The 19,014-nt window shown below is 47.9% G+C and overlaps 1 protein-coding gene across 1 annotated transcript in view; it reads left to right on the top strand.

Annotated features, from left to right (window-relative positions):
* The window catches only part of SLC2A6 (solute carrier family 2 member 6), a 196,115-nt gene that overhangs the window by 121,108 nt on the left and 55,993 nt on the right, over nucleotides 1–19,014 (top strand). The window lies entirely within an intron of this gene.

Here is a 19,014-nt window from a genome sequence, read left to right as displayed (position 1 = left end):
ATTAGTAAAGGGGTGACACTAAGTCTCCAGCTATGGCACTGTTCCAATATAATTTACCATCCATTACCACTTTTTTGCTTTTCTCAGTGGCCCAATCATTAGTGCATTGGATATATGCAGATGTGGATGCCATAACTCGCTGCCATACGACTCAAGCTGCACCTCAATGATGAGGGCAAAGAAGGCAAAATGACTTTGGGTAGATTGTGCTCACATTCAAAAGGGACATAGTATGGCATTGTTTTTATGCACTGCTCTTATTGAAGCAGGACCAGTGCTCACCATATGGTTGGTCACTGTCTGTAGTAGCACAGTAAACATAAACATGATGGACTGGAATGCAGCCCCCGGTAATTGCCAGCAGTTTGGATGCATTCCAGCATCCCACCCATCCCTTTTTAGGTCTCGCGCCTAGCGTTGCAGGTCGTGACAATGCTCACGCAGCGCGAGACTTCTTGTAAGGGGGTTTTGAAAGCTAACCACACGCTCGTGCATGTGGTTTTGCTCTCGCTGGCTGCCATTGGGTTTCGCTTGTGTTTTTTAAATTTTTTTAAAGGCACGGAATTGCGCAATGGCGGGCGCATGTCCCGCATTTGCTTCGCCCATTCCCACCGGTGTCTAGCATGCGCAGCGATGCGCGTCACTGCCGCGCTCCCTAGCCCCCGCTCCTCTGTGGTGCGCGCGCACCACTGTTTTTTTTCTCTAGTAAAGGTTCTCCAAGACTACGACCATCTTCCTGGTGCCGCTCTTCCCCTGCTGCGACAAAGTGTCTGACCTTGCCACATTTCAAGTCTGCTTTCCCTTGTGCCGGCACTTTGTTGAGGGATGGGGCTCCATGGTGCAGTAGTTTTAGTGGCTCACATATTTTTCTCGCCGTATCTCGTCTGTCCTGGTACTTTGGTTGGAGCACGTCGATGGTTTCCTCCTGAAGGAGCGCAGCCAGATTCAGACTTGATGACCATTATCCATCAGCTTTGCTGAGTTAGTGGAAAGTTCACGCGATCGTTCTAGCACCGTCATTGGTTCCAGCTTCATTCCTGGCTTCCTCAACAGGATGACTTGCACCATTTGGACTCAAACCTCCTTTGCTGGACCATCACCTCTGCGTGTGCGGGCTGCTGTCCGTAGCCGGGCACTGAAACAGTCTATAGACTTCCTTTCCAGTTGCGTCTTGTGTCTTAGCTCAAACCTCTCAGTCTGGATTGAGCTGAGGGTCAAAAGGTCCCTGGAGAGCGATCACTGATGTGTCATAGTCCTGTTCACAAGTGTTGGGAGCTTCTCAAATAGTTTGTGAACCTCTCCCCAGCAACATGTAGAAGAGCAACCTCTTGACAGTGCTGACTGTTTCTCAAGTGTCCCTGAAATAGTTATTAAGCTTTCACCTTTGTTATCTTGGGAGCAGCCGGGGCCGATAGATCACTGGACAGTGGAAGGGCCGCCCTGGATGAGTGGATTGATGGTGCATCTAGTGCTGATGCCTGCAGTCAAGGGGGTCCACCATCTGGAACTGCTGTTCATCCACTAGCGTTGTATGGCTTGCAAGTTGCCTTAGTCCCCATGGCTTCCTTACTGTGCCCCAGGTCTTAGGGTAAGGCTCAGATGGGCAGCGCGTTTGTTGAACTGCTGCCACCTATGTACTTTCACTCTGGCTTCAAGTTTACCCTGTTTATTACAGATAACCCTTGGTAAGCGCTGCAAAGTTGTTTTTTTTCTCCTGTATTGTGTACAGCAAATTTGATATGAAGGTATTGTAACGCTTTACATGAGCACCAGTTACATTACACAAAAACACCTTTTTTAGGCACAGGGAAATTAAGGGGCGCTTTGCAATAAATATATTATCGCAGGCTATCTCTGGAATTTATTGCCCTGGTAGCGCGTTATTAACAACGCGTTACTCCAGGGCGATAAAAATTCCAGAGATAGCGGGATTATCACCCTTTTGCAGGGAACATCGCTGGTTTTCCAGCGATGTTCCCTGCAAAACGGCGATAACCTTGCTGATACAACCCACAGGGTCGTATCAGCATAATCCACCCCAATGTTGGGGATAGGTAAGTCTGCATTTTAGCAGACATTAGTCTTTGGAGAAAACAGCTGTTTCTCGAAAAACTAACGTGTGCTAAAATGCTGGGGCAGCCTTGTAAATATAGCGATGTGAACATCAGCGATATTTACAAGGCTGTCTATCTGGGGTACGCCCAGTGATGCCCACTTTGCATCTCATTAGAGATGCAAAGGGAGGCGTTGGGTAAAAGGGTGCTAACATGCGATTATGCATGTTAGCACCCTCTTGTAAATAGGGTGATAGTTTTAAGCCAAAAAAGCGGAGATAAAGCCCTTGTAAATATGCCCCTAAGTGATTTGCCCAGAATCACGGGAACTGGACACCGAGACTCGAGCCGCTGTCCCCAGTTCCAAAGTCAGCAGTTCTCTCTGCCCGTTACGCCATTTGTGTGCCTAGAGCCCTAGATTCACCTCTCACCCTGTCCAGGAACCGAGCTTGCAATGCCAGCGACTGCCGCGGTCTACTTGATACCGGCCCCCCGATTCACAGCCCCGGCAGGGAACGTCACTGTGCGTGGGGACAAACGTGGGTCGCCGATTGCACAGCTGGACCTCGAACTGACCCAGGCCGGAGGTGCATGTATAAGAGGCGCAGACGCTGTTAATGCTCCACTGTCCGGAGACTCGAGCGGCCCCTGCCCCCTTAGGCTGAGACCACCCCCGAGGTACGTGACCCGCATGAGCGTGACTTCGGTACGGTACGCGAGCGTAAGTGTGGCTCACTCAGGGCTTAATTTGTGCCGGTGCTTTCCAGTGCTTAGCACCGGCACTTAATTATCAGGGCCGGGTCTATACGCATTTAGTGCACGTAAATGATTTGATAGTAATTAGCGGCACAGAGTGAGTGCTGCTCTACCGTAAGTGCTACTGTTACTGTTAGAGAGTGTTACGTACTGTTGTGTTGATGTTGAACTTATTTCTGACTCTGATTCTTCAATTTCTGTTCTTCACGTCTTCAAGTTCTTCTGGTCCGTCGACTTAAACTGCCGACTTTGGTGCAGGAAACCAGGGTTCGAGCCTCGAGGTCGCGTCCACATCCTATGATTCTGGGCAAATCACTTAATCTCCCCGTGCCTGAATATGCAATGTAAAATACGGTGCTCATGTACAGCGCTCCAATACCTTCGGGTCGAGTTCGCGCTACATAAAAGATGCCCCAAAAAAAAATCTCAATCTAAATGTTGTTGATGCAGTGGCACTGTCAGCCCAGCGGCCGCGGCTCAGAATTGCCGGGAGGTAACACCGGCCCAGTGGGCGGGACGGGGACACTGAGTTGGGCAGGACTGGATTTTGATCTTCTGCGGGGGTTGGGGCTGTGCATGGCAGCAGGCAGCGTGTGCAGATTTTTTCAGATTGCACGCGCATTTGCTGCTTTGCCACGCCCCAGCATACCCGCACGGCCGCACCTCACCACCAAGTCATCGTGGTTCAACGGCCGCCGCCGTTCAAAGTCAGTCTGAGAGCACGACCTGGACGACTTTGGCATTGAGGCGAGCCTTGAGGAGTAAACTGTAATTACAACAGTTTGAACAGCAACAGCACCAGTCGAGTCAGGGCATGGTAGGCCCAATTGTTCATTCTTTTCATGCCTCTTTTTTGTATACCTCTCTGCTATCTACTTCTTTTTCGAATTCTCAGGTTTGTGCTAACATGTGCATAAAGTTTCAAATGCTAACAAATGCACACATTTCTTCCCAGTCAATTAAAAAAACGTTTTTTAACCTAATCACGGCAGTTTCCTATTCGATTCCTGCCTTTCAGGCAATCCAGATAAGTTAATTTTTCATACACTCAGTGTAACGGAACTAATTCATAGCTTGCATTTGCGTGTCACATCCTGATACAAGCATCACTTTTTTTCGTATTTGGGATGCAGGCAGGCGTCTGACCTTTCTACTACAAAACGTTTGTGGGCGTGAAAGCATGAACTGGCACTGCTGATAGTGCTCCCTGTAGACATGGGTAACTAGGTAGCAGAGGCGCAACTAGAGCCAAATTTCGGGGGGGTGGGGGGGGGGGGGCTAAGAAAAAGTTTTGGGGGGTGAAGTGGAGCTGATTTCCTGGGGGGGGGGCTGAATCTCTAAGCAATAGGCAGAGTGGAGCTGATTTCTTGGGGGGGGGGGGCTGAATCTCTAAGCAATAGGCAGAGTGGAGCTGATTTCTTGGGGGGGGGGGCTGAATCTCTAAGCAATAGGCAGAGTGGAGCTTCAGGGGCTCTTAGAAGGGGTGAAACAACAGCAAGGCCTCATTAACATGCAAATGGTCGTGGGGGGGAGGGGGCCTGAAGCCCTTTGAGTCCAATGGGTGTTGCGCGCCTGCTAGGTAGATATTGGAGAATTTGAAATATTTCTCTGGCTGGAGGATATTTTGCAAGGTTAATGCGGTGGGGTTGGTTGGGTGTAGTCCTCAAAGATGCGCCGCAATGGAAAACTATTCCCTGTGGAGTCCTGGGGGACTCGCCACAACGAGGTTGCAGCCAGCGCATTTCAAGCGTAGACCATTGAAACATTACCTCTTTTCAGCCACCCCAGAATCTGGCAAATGTCCTATTTTTGCACCTTCGGAGCGTCGTTTGTTAAAGCTGGCGTTTTGTTACGGTTTGATGTTTTGTGGCATGCAGACATACATATGAACGAATCTGCCTGGTTGAATGCAATGCCTTCTCTCGTTAATGTATTGGACCTGGGCAAATCTCCCTGTACCCCTATCCCGAGTGGTACTTTGATTTTATGAAGTTGTATTTAAAGGCACCACCTGGCCTTTTCCTGGTAATCTGGATGTGCCAGTCGCCAAGGAGAATTCATAATAAAGTAAGGTCGCTACCCACCCTTTCCTGCAGCGTTTTGGGATGTGACTTGACCTCCATAGATTGGGCCTGGCCTGTCGTTTATGGTGTTGCAGGGATAATTTGAAATTGGACAAAACATCTGAGAGCACTCCAGGGACAGGATGACAGATGCATGAAATGGAAAAGTGTGGGTATTTACTATTCCAGAGTACCTTCTTGCTGCAGAGAAGTGCTGGTACTCTCCAATTAAACGTATTAGGCTTCTGCTGAGAAGTGCAGGTACTCTCACTTGAAAATTAAAGAAGTGCAGGTACTCGGTCCCTGAAACTACCAGCCCATTTAAAGTACTGAATATTATTACAGTAGCTTTCCAGGAATACACACACATTTGTCATTGTGCACAGTTACCCATTTGTTAACATATAAGAAAATAGGGTTCACACAACTTTTTCTAACTGATTTTCCCTTAGACAATACCCTTCTCCTACACCTCATGAATTTTGAGATTATTCCCACTGCACTGCGTCCTTGTGAAAGCAATTTACTTTTCCCTCAACAAGAATAAATCAACTTTAAATGTACCATATAATGAATGCAAGTTTGTGGGTCTTCACATCGTTTGCAAGGCACTCTAGCAATTGAACATCCACTCTCCAGGCTTCTCCCCCAGATTAGGGGAGAGGATGTGGCATGACAGCCAGCGCTGCCTGTTTTGGAACTGGGGAACCAAGTTCTGGTCTGGGCATCGGCTCACCATCCTGTGATTCTGGGCAAATCACTTAATCTCCCTGTTCCTAACATAACAAATGTGTCTTTGTGTAATGTAACTGGTGCTCATGTAAAGCGTTCCAATACCTTTGAGTCGAGGTTGCGCTATATAAAACTGCAAAAAAACAAAAAAGAGCAGATTCACTCACAAATCATATTATAGGTGCTATTAATATTACTAGTCAATGTTTGAAGAAATAATTTAAGGGCATATTATCAAGAACCTGCGTTAAAATTATCACCTCTTTAGCGGCAGAAAACTGCTGCTAAAGCGGCGATAATGGGCTTGATAATATGCCCGTGAGAATTCCCATAGATGCCCATGTTCTGGTGTCAACATGGGCTTCTATGGGAATTCTCTGCAGCATATTTTCAAGCCCATTATCGCCGCTTTAGCGGCAGTTTTCCACCTCTAAAGCGGCGATAATTTTAACGCCGTGCTTGATAATATGCCCCTTAGATTTTCTTTCTAGAAGTGATATTGAGGTAAGTGATACAGTGATACTGTGAGGTAAGACTGTGTTATTGTTTGTCAGTGTGAGTTTTATGTGCTGCTGACGTTGAGACTTGTTGGTGCTTGTTTTGTCCGTGAAGTACTTTTGTTGGTCAATTTATAAGTATTGTGAGGAATTTTGGCTATGAGGGCCGTAACGGAGTACATGACAGCCTCTGCAGTAGCATTGAGAATCGAGTTCAGAGTATGGTCTCACTTTGCCACGGAGACATAAACTTGCCACATTCTTGGCTACTTTGAGTATCACAAGGTTTTATGGTTCTAGGGCGTTCCTTCAGTTCTTTTAAAGCTTAAGGATTAGCAATGGGGAGTATATGTCTTTAGTGTTCAAGATGCTTGATTCACAATAGGCCATCACCCCAACTTTTGTTTAGCCAGCATGGGGGCTTGTATAACACTACTAGAACTCTTTAGGGGCACATGTTACTTTTTGTAAATATCAGATGATGGATTACAGAGTCACATATTGACACTATATTAATCTGTTTTGTGTAGAAAAGAAGACTGGTGACCTGGATGCATATAGGCCCAAAAATCCTCAGGATATGTGTTCAAATGTATTACTTGTGGATCTTGGGCAAGGTCCAGAAACAGATTGTTTAAAATGGAGTTCTTCAGTTTAATCAAGCTGGCTGTTGACAGGGATTCTGTACCAAACGAGAAGAGAAGTAAAATCTACATCTTTATTTTGATTCCTTGAGCTTGCCCAGGATTTAGATTTCGATAGTGACTCAAAAAAACTGTTGTCAAAATATGGAAAATTAGGGTATTGACAAGGGTTTGATATATTTGATTGGGAATTTGTACAGTCATACCTCAATAACTGTACACCTGCCTGGAGAGGGGCTTTAGTTATTCTCAATATTACAAGGAAGGGGTGGATAGTGCTGCTCATGGGCTTCTGTTCTTTTTTTTTTTTCCACATCACTGAATTTTCCTATGGGGTGAATGACTGGGTTAAGGATGTGTCCATGTAAAGTAAAAGTGATGCCCTATTCCATGCAGATTATACAGCCCAGGGTCTGCATTATGGATATGGTGCAGTTCCATTCTGTGCCACCATGCACAATTAAATTTATATGCAGAACAGGACAGATTCAGAAGAGGCGCATTTCTACAGTGGGTAACTGTAGGAAGGTGGAATCTGACTAATGGTTGCCCCCAACTTTTTGCCTGGTATTTGAGTGGTGTTTGACTAGTCTGGCTGGGATCCTGCTATCCAGGACCCCAGCCTATCTGCTTTCTCCTTAAAACTGATGTGAGTACCCTAGGTACAAGCCAATTGGATACTGAGGATACCCTGGCAGTCCCTTGTAGATGGTACCCTAGGTACCCAGGGCATGGGTCCCTCAGTAGGCCTACCAGGGCTGCAGCACTTATTGTGCCACCCTGGGACAGCCATACAAACTGACACCACCAGACCACTACTGTAGTCTGGGTAAGGTGGTGCTAGCACCCCTTACAGGGATATAGGTACCCTATATCCCACCCCATTACAACGCATATACTCTCATAGGTCACCCCTATAGCAGGCCTTGGTAATCCTACAAGGCAGGGTGCTGAGGTATGTGTGAGGGGGGACCCCTACCTGAGTAGGGCCCCTCTGCAACCTTCGAAAAATCATTACTGGGTTGTTTGTAGTGTAGCCATACCATATACTCTTAACCGCATTATAAGTCTATCGCGATAACGCGATAACTTGAGAATGGCTACACAGAACCATATCGTGTTTGGTGTCAAACATGTAGGAATCATACCCCCAGTCCAGCCATGGGCATGAGGGTACGATTCCCCCCTGCTAGAGGGGCGATATGGGAAAAGCGGAAGAATTTAGACACCAATTTAAAAGTGCACAAGTAGTACAAAATGGCTACTATCCGCCACCCACACGACTCTGGCTGGCTGTTGCTGGGGAAAACCCCAGCCTCGCCAGCTGGACAATAGGGCTCCTGTGGCAGGGAGGTGCTAGCATCTCCCCATACAGGACATGTGGATTGGAACTGGGTGGGTGCACCAAATGTCATTTCAGAGTTGCACGTAGGCAGCTACAGCGCCTGTATTCTGCATACACCGCTTGGAACCGGTTCAGGGGCATCCTGCCCCTCGCCCAGGCGGGAAACACACAAAGGGGAGAGGGTGTAGCCACCCTTTCCCGCCTCACCACTCATTGGTGGACACTACTCTGGACACTCCCCTAATCTTGGGGATAAAGGTGAATAACGTGGCCCCAGAGCCTCAGATTAATCTTGGACTTTACAGACTTGACCTTCGACAAGCTGCTGCCCAGCTGACTGAAGAAATCTCCCTTGGGATAAAGGAGTTATCCCCCTGCTTGGCAGGCACCTGAAACACTGCAAGTGACCCGGTTGGCACCTCGCTGCTCCTGCGGACTTCGTCGACTTCCAGCACCCTTGAGGTGGGTTTCCTAAGCATCCCATCGGCCAGTGAGTGTGCTCAGCAAACCTGAGCACCGTGGACCGCGTGGGTGCCGAGATTCTCAATACCCCAGGACACCGGCCACCTCTTGCATAGCACACGACCCTGACCAGTGGGGAAGTTGTGCTTTGGCCCATTATTGAGCCAACCACGAAGCAGCATTTGTGCCAAAGATCAGTGCCCTAGCCCCCTCTGGTGGCCCGTGGGCTCCCTTTTACGCACTCCATTTTGCTGCCTTCCGCGGTCCCTTGTCTCTCGACTTGTGGGCCCAAGCGGAGAACAATCTCGACATCTAAGAGTTCCCCTGGTTGCTCCAGGTCTGCTCTACAGTCTCTCCAAAGGAGACCTCTCACAGACCTCGTGGTTCTGCACCAGTAGCTGATTTGTTCATCTTGCGTGGGTTGCGGTTGCCAAGGCTTAGTGGATCCAATCCGGACACTAACACCGCAGCAACCCTCATCTGACGTGGGACAGTTGCCCTCCAGAAGCTGGCCTTCCTTGAAGCCTCTCGGAGCCCGTGGCTGCAGATCCAAGCTACACCTCTTTCCACTTGAAGCACCCGACATTGAAGGGCTCTTTCCTTTGAGCTCCCTAGTCACTGTGCCGTGACCCAGACTCTGTCCCCTCTGCTTTCAGGTTCTCCTCTACAACTTCTACAACTTCAATCGTCACGGCATCATCGACGCTTTTGGCTAGCAGCACTTTTGAACATACTCCCATTGAAAATCAGCCCGCGACCCGACATCGAAAACGACCTATGCACCCGCTTCCCTGGGGCAGGTAACAGTGGTACCTCGGTACTCTCGTGGTAGTGGGCTCCTCAAAAGCTTAACTCTAAAGTTTTAACTTTGAACTCCTGCTAGAAGTGTCTTTAATCTGTGTAAATCAAACCGCGACATTCTCCATAGGCTTTAATAGAGATCCCGATAGCAGCTATTTCCACTGCACGTGCCTCCCATGGGTTCCCTTCCTCATAACCTGGGGTGGATCCTTAAGGGGCCAGCGATCCTAAATGCCCTAGGCATTGTCTGTAGAATTGTCGTGGTTCTTATACCACTTTTTTAATATATGGTTTGGTCCCCCCCTGGGGCCCTGTGATTCCAGTGCTATTTATTGTGTTTATAAATGCTTGTTTGAATTGTAACTTTGCCACAGCTTCATAAAGAGACTGTGGGATTCTGTCTAGAATAAATACATATATTTTTTATATATACCTGTGTGGGCTACTCTTTCATTTGGTTATTCAAGAGGTTATTTATGGTAAAACAATAAGCTTAACACTCCTTCAAGACTTAGCCTGAAGGCTGCTCTCCACAGCTACCACTAGGATAGCTTTCTTTAAAGGTTGTCTTAAACCTATCATCAATAAGAGTCGAATTGGACTGGTGCAAGGTGTCCCCTATAACTAGGAGACAGCATATGCCAGGCCAACTTCTCACATTGGTGTGCAGCGGTTGGATTCAAGCTTGCCATTGTTTTACCAGATAACAAATTGAATTTCTAAAGTGAACGCCACTTGGTACCAAAGGTACATATAAATTCAAGCTTAGAATACAATAAGTTCTCCTGAACTTAGGAGTTGTGTGTAGAGGGTTTAGCACACCTTGACTACAACTCAAGAAAGGGTTCAGTAGGCCACACCTAGTGTAGGTAGATACACCAGTACCACTACACTAGAAAATGTCTTCAGGTTCAGGTGCCTATAAGGCTCTGGAAGGACCCCAGAGGGTCCCAGTCGACAAATATGATCATCTTTCCTTTGCTGATCTTAGGGAGATGTGCACCTCTAGGAAACTTAAGACAAACAAGGGTGCCAATACTCAACGTCTCAGGGAAATCCTGCTCATAGCAGACTTTAAGCAGACTTTAGGGTCTGATGGGGTAGACAGGTTGGGTGGGCATCCCTCAGAAGAGGACACTCCCAGAGTGGACTCTGATGAGGACCAGGAAGAGGATGATGATCCTTACCTGGAAGAAACAGACCACTCACAACATGGAGGGGATGGCCCAAAAGGCACTCTCTCCATCCCTAAAGGGAGAGTGGTGGGTCCAAGTAGAAGGAACAGATCCCCCTCAGTGGGGTCCAACCATTCTAGGAGATCCAAAAGGACCTCTGCCTCTCCTCAGAGGAGAGAATCCTCCCAAGAGAGGAAATGCAGACTGATCCAGTTTGAGCAGGCAAAGCTACAGCTCAGGAGAGAACAGTTGGCATTAGACAGGGAGTCCCTGGAGCTTCAGAAAGCTTCAAGAAAGTGGGGTCTAGAGACCCCTGGTGGCAGTAATGAAACCCCTAGAGTTAGAGAGAAAGTCCCTGACGATAGGAACCTCCACAAGATTGTGCCCCCCTATCATACAGGGGATGACATCCACAAATGGATCTCTGCTCTTGAGAGGGCCTGTAAAGTACAAAGGGTCCCAATAGAGCAGTGGGCAGCAGTTCTGTGGCTCTCCTTTGCAGACAAAGGTAGAAACAAGCTCCTCTCTGTAAGAGAAGAGGATGCAGATGATTACTATAGCTTGAGAGATGCTTTAATAAATGGGTTTGGCTTAACCACTGATCAATATAGATTAAAGTTCAGAGACACCCAAAAAGCACAGGATCAAGATTAGGTAGACTTTGTGGATTGTGCTACCAAGGCATTGGAAGGTTGGTTAAATGGCAGTAAAGTAAATAATTATCAAGGATTGTATAATCTCATCATGAGGGAGCAGATTCTTAATAATTGTCAAAACCAACTCTCACACCAGCACCTGGTGGACTCTGATCTGACCTCTCCCCAAGAATTGGGAAAGAAGGCAGACAAATGGGTCTGAACAAGGATCAGGCCCAAGAACCAAGGTGGTGACCAGAAGAAAGATTCTACTAAGCCCAAAGAGAAAGGTGGGGATAATAAAACAGAAAAGTCCTCTGAAGGGCTCCAAAAAACCATTGCTGGGGGTGGGTCCCAAAATCCTTCCTCTTCTAACAAGAAACCATATTGCCATGTGTGTAAGCAACCTGGCCACTGGAAAACTGACTCCAGTTGTCCAAAGAATGGCAATAAATAAAATGTTCCTCCCATTGCAGCTCCAACACCTCCTGTTGCTACTAGTAGTAATCCCCCAGGTGGTGGGAGTGCACCCAAAAACTTAGTCGGATTTTCTTGGGGAACTCAGGTGGACTCTGGCCTAACCAGGTCCCCTACACAAGCAACTCTAGTCTGTGTTGGTGGCATGGGGTTTGCCAACTTTACCATGAGTCCCAGTATCCTGGGCAGGTACAGACAAGAGCCCATGATCAATGGTCAGAAGGCTGTGGCCTACAAGGACACAGGGGCTAGTGTCACCATGGTGACCAAGAGACTGGTGCCCCTAGAACAGCTTTTACCTGGGTTTAGCTACCAGGTGACCAATATTGATGGAGTTAGGACAGTCCATCCCATGGCAGTGGTAAATCTCAGCTGGGGAGGGGTCACTGGCCCAAAGAGAGTGGCAGTGTCCCCCACCTTGCCTGTAGATTGTCTACTGGGGAATGATCTGGAAATCTCAGCCTGGGCTGAGGTAGACCACAATGCCCATTTAAGAATGGTAGGCATCCCTGAGAGAGTGGATGAGACCCTGAGGGCCTCACCTCCACCCCAGGAAAAAATAAAGGGAGTGAAGCCTGAAACTATGGATCACTCCACACAAACAGAGAGCATAGGGGGTGAGGAACAGCCCCCCCCCCACCAGACTAAAGGTAAGGGTCAAGTTTCTCAGGGAACTGATCCTGGCCCTTGTGAAGTAACTGCCCCAGAAGTGGACAGGCCTGGCCTGGCCACCCCTCTGATGGCAGGGGATCCTTCCAAGGTGGTACCCAGTCTGGAGCAGGCATCCTGCCCCTCTCTACCCTGCCTCAGTCAGCCCAGGGCTGCAGAGGTCAGGGAGGTCAGTGAACCCTTAATGGGCCCCTGCCCAGAGGAACCCCCTCATCGGGAGATTAGGGACACCCAGCAGAGTAGTTCTAGCCAGGTGAATATTCCTCTACAAACTGAGGGATCCCCCTTACCCCTAGGTACAGGTACCCCTCAAATGGACGTTGTTGGGCACAGGGAAACCTGGGGCATAGTTGCCCCAACCCTTCAAGTGCCCTCCACTATTCGAACCAAAGGGACCCAACCCCCAGCTGTAGGCAGCCAGAGGTTGACCCTTAGGGCTAGATATGACACAGTCATGGGCAGAAAGGCTTCCATGGTGACCAGTGACCTGAGGAGGTTGAGACCACCCCAAATAGGGCCTCACTTCCAGACTCAGACACCCCACCAGCCCACCTCTGTACCAAAAACCAATACAGGTAATTCCCCTAGACTTTGGAGAGACTCACAAACCCCTTGGGGTAGGATTCCCCAAGTGGACCATGAGACAGGGAGCAACCATGCTAGTGCAGGTTCTTCCTTATATGGCCACTCAGGAAATAAAGGCTTATCTGGACAAGGTTAGCCTTATCTCCTTTCGTTTGGGGGGGGGGGGGGTTTATTGAGGAAGGTGGAATCTGACTAATGGTTGCCCCCAACTTTTTGCCTGGTATTTGAGTGGTTTTTGACTAGTCTGGCTGGGATCCTGCTATCCAGGACCCCAGCCTATCTGCTTTCTCCTTAAAACTGATGTGAGTACCCTAGGTACAAGCCAATTGGATACTGAGGATACCCTGGCAGTCCCTTGTAGATGGTACCCTAGGTACCCAGGGCATGGGTGCCTCAGTAGGCCTACCAGGGCTGCAGCACTTATTGTGCCACCCGGGACAGCCATACAAACTGACACCACCAGACCACTACTGTAGTCTGGGTAAGGTGGTGCTAGCACCCCTTACAGGGATATAGGTACCCTATATCCCACTCCATTACAATGCATATACTCTCATAGGTCACCCCTATAGCAGGCCTTGGTAATCCTACAAGGCAGGGTGCTGAGGTATGTGTGAGGGGGGGACCCCTACCTGAGTAGGGCCCCTCTGCAACCTTCATAAAATCATTACTGGGTTGTTTGTAGTGTAGCTATACCATATACTCTTAACCGCATTATAAGTCTATCGCGATAACACGATAACTTGAGAATGGTTACACAGAACCATATCGTGTTTGGTGTCAAACATGTAGGAATCATACCCCCAGTCCAGCCATGGGCATGAGGGTATGATTCCCCCCTGCTAGAGGGGCGATATGGGAAAAGCGGCAGAATTTAGACACCAATTTAAAAGTGCACAAGTAGTACAAAATGGCTACTACCCACCACCCACACGACTCTGGCTGGCTGTTGCTGGGGAAAATCCCAGCCTCACCAGCTAGACAATAGGGCTCCTGTGGCAGGGAGGTGCTAGCATCTCCCCAGACAGGATATGTGGATTGGAACTGGGTGGGTGCACCAAATGTCCTTTCAGAGTTGCACGTAGGCAGTTACAGCGCCTGCATTCTTCATACACCGCTTGGAACCGGTTCAGGAGCATCCTGCCCCTCGCCCAGGCGGGAAACACACAAAGGGGAGAGGGTGTAGCCACCCTTTCCCGCCTCACCACTCATTGGTGGACACTACTCTGGACACTCCCCTAATCTTGGGGATAAAGGTGAATAACGTGGCCCCAGAGCCTCAGATTAATCTTGGACTTTACAGACTTGACCTTCGACGAGCTGCTGCCCAGCTGACTGAAGAAATCTCCCTTGGGATAAAGGAGTTATCCCCCTGCTTGGCAGGCACCTGAAGCACTGCAAGTGACCTGGTTGGAACTTCGCTGCTCCTGCAGACTTCGTCGACTTCCAGCACCCTTGAGGTGGGTTTCCTAAGCATCCCAGCGGCCAGTGAGTGTGCTCAGCAAACCTGAGCACCGTGGACCGCGTGGGTGCCGAGATTCTCAATACCCCAGGACACCGGCCACCTCTTGCATAGCACATGACCCTGACCAGTGGGGAAGTTGTGCTTTGGCCCATTATTGAGACAACCACGAAGCAGCATTTGTGCCAAAGATCAGTGCCCTAGCCCCCTCTGGTGGCCCGTGGGCTCCCTTTTACGCACTCCATTTTGCTGCCTTCCGTGGTCCAGGCCTGCTCTACAGTCTATCCAAAGGAGACCTCTCACAGACCTCGTGGGTCTGCACCAGTAGCTGATTTGTTCATCTTGCGTGGGTTGCGGTTGCCAAGGCTTAGTGGATCCAATCCGGACACTAACACTAACACTAACACTGCCGCGACCCTTATCCAACGTGGGACAGTCGCCCTCCAGAAGCTGGCCTTCCTTGAAGCCTCCCGGAGCCCGTGGCTGCAGATCCAAGCTACACCTCTTTCCACTTGAAGCACCCGACATTGAAGGGCTCTTTCCTTTGAGCTCCCTGGTCACTGTGCCGAGACCCAGACTCTGTCCCCTCTGCTTTCAGGTTCTCCTCTACAACTTCTACAACTTCAATCTTCACGGCATCATCAACGCTTTTGGCTAGCAGCACTTTTGAACATTTTCCCATTGAAAATCAGCCCGCGACCCGACATCGAAAACGACCTATGCACCCGGCTTCCCTGGGGCAGGTAACAGTGATACCTCGGTACTCTCGTGATAGTGGGTTCCTCAAAAGCTTAACTCTAAAGTTTTAACTTTGAACTCCTGCTAGAAGTGTCTTTAATCTGTGTAAATCAAACCGCGACATTCTCCATAGGCTTTAATGGAGATCCCAATAGCAGCTATTTCCACTGCACGCGCCACCCGTGGGTCCCCTTCCTCATAACCTGGGGAGGATTCTTAAGGGGCCAGCGATCCTAAATGCCCTAGGCATTGTCTGTAGAATTGTCGTGGTTCTTATACCACTTTTTAAATATATGGTTTGGTCCCCCCTGGGCCCTGTGATTCCAGTGCTATTTATTGTGTTTATAAATGCTTATTTGAATTGTAACTTTGCCACAGCTTCATAAAGAGACTGTGGGATTCTGTCTAGAATAAATACATATATTTTATATATATACCTGTGTGGGCTACTTTTTCATTTGGTTATTCAAGAGGTTATTTATGGTAAAACAATAAGCTTAACACTCCTTCCTGAAGGCTGCTCTCCACAGCTACCACTAGGATAGCTTTCTTTAAAGGTTGTCTTAAACCTATCATCAATAAGAGTCGAATTGGACTGGTGCAAGGTGTCCCCTATAACTAGGAGACAGCATATGCCAGGCCAACTTCTCACAGTAACATTGTGAGGTGTGTGAGATGTAGGCAGAGAGGATTTAAAGTTGTACTATATTATACATTATTCCGTTGTAATATTGTTTCTGAAAATATCTTTCAGGCTTGATGGGTACCTCAATAGCTGTTCTATGCCAGTTGAGGATGTGGGTGGAGCCAATAGAGTGAATGGGTGGGGCCAGTGGAGGAAGTTGGTGGAGTCGGGGTAAGTGGGTGTGACCTCCTACATAAATGTTAGCACCTGGACTTAATATTTTACAAATTAAGCACTGGGCTCACTACATCACCGGATAACAGCCACCGTTTAGGAAGTTTGCCACCGTGTATTCAGTAGAAAAGTAAAACACTGGGAGGAAAAAATGATTTACCATACCTAAACATGTAAATGTAAATATTTGCAGGCTGTTTTTCACACGCCTAGATTGTGTGGCGAGACCGCGCCTCTTAGCAGCAGTCCAGCGCTGCTGAGAACTTCTAGTGTAGTCTTAGTTTTCTTTCAACCCTCTGCTCTTCCATGGGAGAACAGCACCACCCTGTGGACGCTGCCACTGAAACTGCACCAAGCTGAAAGTAGTGAACGGAGACTTCCTCCACTCCTGACACTTAGTGCCTCAGCCCTCGGTTTTATGTTTTGAGTTACAACCAGTGGTCGACGTGGGGGAAAAAAAGTAGGGGAACTGTGGGCGGAGAATCAGAGGGCGGGAATAACCCAAGAATTAGCTCAGTGGGCGGAGCCAGAGGTGTGGCCAGAATGCGCAAATATCCCAATTTTTAGTATTTGCTTGGCATTTCACTGCCCAGTTTAATCAACCAATGGATACACATGATTATATAAGGTTATAATGAGTTATTGACATTAAAACACATTCACAAAGTGGGATATGCTTCTAATCAAAGAATGTCCCAAATACGATAAAATGTGGAAGCACAAGCAATTTTTCGCAGAGCCATGGTGTTTATCATCAGCACTTCTCCCTTTTTCCAAAACAGCAGTTCAAACATGAATGGCAAAATATCCTAGTTGGCAAATGTTTTCTATATAACTCTGGCTCTGCCATATTTGCCTCCTAATGCAAGATCTGCTGCATGATCTGACCATTTAAACTAATAAATTGTTTATAGCTCAAATGTATCAAAAGTTAACAAAAAATGTGACTTGTTTTGCTGCGGAGTGGATGGCTTATTGCAAAGGTTGACTGATCATCTTTCTCACTGTTGCATTTGTATGTTACACTGGTCCTATTAAGGCAAAATCTTTCCAAAGACTGTTAGCATGTGTACACGTCAAAATAATAAAATATCAGAAAATATACTGCATTACGCTGCAGCCTTTTTATAAATGCATAATTTAGTCAACACTGTGGCATAATTTTGTCCTCCTTTGCTGCATATTTAATTCCAGTGACCCCACAGCAAGCAGCACATGTTAAAAGTGCTTGTGAATGAAGCAGAAAGACTGTGAAGTTTGCGAACTGAGTTTGGTGTGCGTGCCAAATTCTGCATTGCCAATCCCTGGTGAGTTGCAGCTACTACTTCTGAAACAAGGCCAATGGAGCTAACTATGGTTGAGGCAGACTGGCCTCAAGGGCAGGGCCGGTCTTAGCACTGGTGGTGCCCTGTGCATTAATGTTTGTTATTACCCTCTAATGGCCACCTCTGTCATGGATTCCCTCACTACCACCCTTTAACAGTGCCCCTCAAGTCTCCATAACCACACTCTCTCTCAGATGCATTTAATTTGATTTACAGCCCAACTCATACCAGTGTAGGGTGTCAGAGCACTTTACATCACACACATTACTCAGAGACAATCAATATGTGTGTAAATCACTGTATAGAAAATGTTACATAAGACTAAGGACTAGAAGGTGTAGGAGTCACATGACAACCATACTACTAGGCGGTATAGTTTAATAGTGATTGGTCTGGAGAAACAAACTCAGAATTTTAAATCGTAATACCATGGTTGGGGGTTCTCTTTAATAATCAGAATTGATTTCTGTCCAAAAGAACACTTTTTGCAACATTAGGATAATCAAAGACCGGGGGGAAAAACATAACGGTCTAATTTATACCTTGCAGGTTGTATGCAGCTCTTAGATGAAAGTTAATAGCTCAATGTTGTATGTTAGGATTTTAACTTATAAACTGCAAGTAACAAAAGGATCTCTCTGACAAAAGCAGTAGCCCACTGACCTATTTACATTATGTGCACTTTGTGATCTGTGTAGGAAGGTGGAATCTGACTACATGGTTGCCCCCACTTTTTTCCTGGTGTTTTGCTGGTTTTCGACTTAGTCTGGCTGGGATCCTGCTATTCAGGACCCCAGTCTATCTACTTTCTCCCTTAAATTGATTACAAGTACTATAGGTACACTCCAGATTGGATTCTGGGGTACCCTTATAACTCCCTAGTATATGGTATACTATGTACCAAGGGCATAGGTACCCCAGAGGCCTACCAGGGGCTGCAGCATGTGTTGTGTCACCCCTGGGAAGCCTTTCAAAATAAAACCAAAGGAAATGATGGACGGAGTGTTGAACATTGCAAGCACTCACCCCCATTCAACTGATCTGGGTTTAATCCACCACCGTTCTTTAGCCCACTCTGCCACCCCAGTTCAGACATGGCCATATGCAAATCAGTCTGACCCTGTGCCTCATGGGAACAGTCCAGCCCGAACTGCCAAGCCATGTCTTCCCTGGACCGGAAACAAGCTTCCTAGGACCGGTTTCTGGCATTTCAGCCGTCTTCAGCCAGGCTTGCTTGAATCCAGTGGCAAAGTGAGCAAGGGACTCACGTCTGAGCATACCCTGCCAATTTATGGCGAACAAAGCAAAACCAAAGGAAGCTTGCTTCCGGTCCAGGGAAGACATGGCTTGGCAGTTCGGGCTGGACTGTTCCCATGAGGCATAGGGTCAGACTGATTTGCATATGGCCATGTCTGAACTGGGGTGGCAGAGTGGGCTAAAGAACGGTGATGGATTAAACCCAGATCAGTTGACTGGGGGTGAGTGCTTGCAATGTTCAACACTCCGTCCATCATTTCCTTTGGTTTTTGCTTTGTTCGCCATAAGTTGGCAGGGTATGCTCAGAGGTGACTGGTGTGGGAGTATGATCCCACCCTTCTAGAGGGAGAGACATGACAGCACCGGTATACCCGGTACCAGCTAACAGAGCCCTGGCATCACAAAATGGATGCTGCCAGCCACAGACACGAGTATGCCCTCCTGTTGCTGGATGAAACTCCGGCAGGGGAGGCCTGGA

This window comes from Triturus cristatus, chromosome 1_2 (genome assembly GCF_964204655.1).
Source record: "Triturus cristatus chromosome 1_2, aTriCri1.1, whole genome shotgun sequence".
Taxonomy (NCBI): domain Eukaryota; kingdom Metazoa; phylum Chordata; class Amphibia; order Caudata; family Salamandridae; genus Triturus; species Triturus cristatus.
This window is presented reverse-complemented; position numbering and strand designations above follow the sequence as displayed.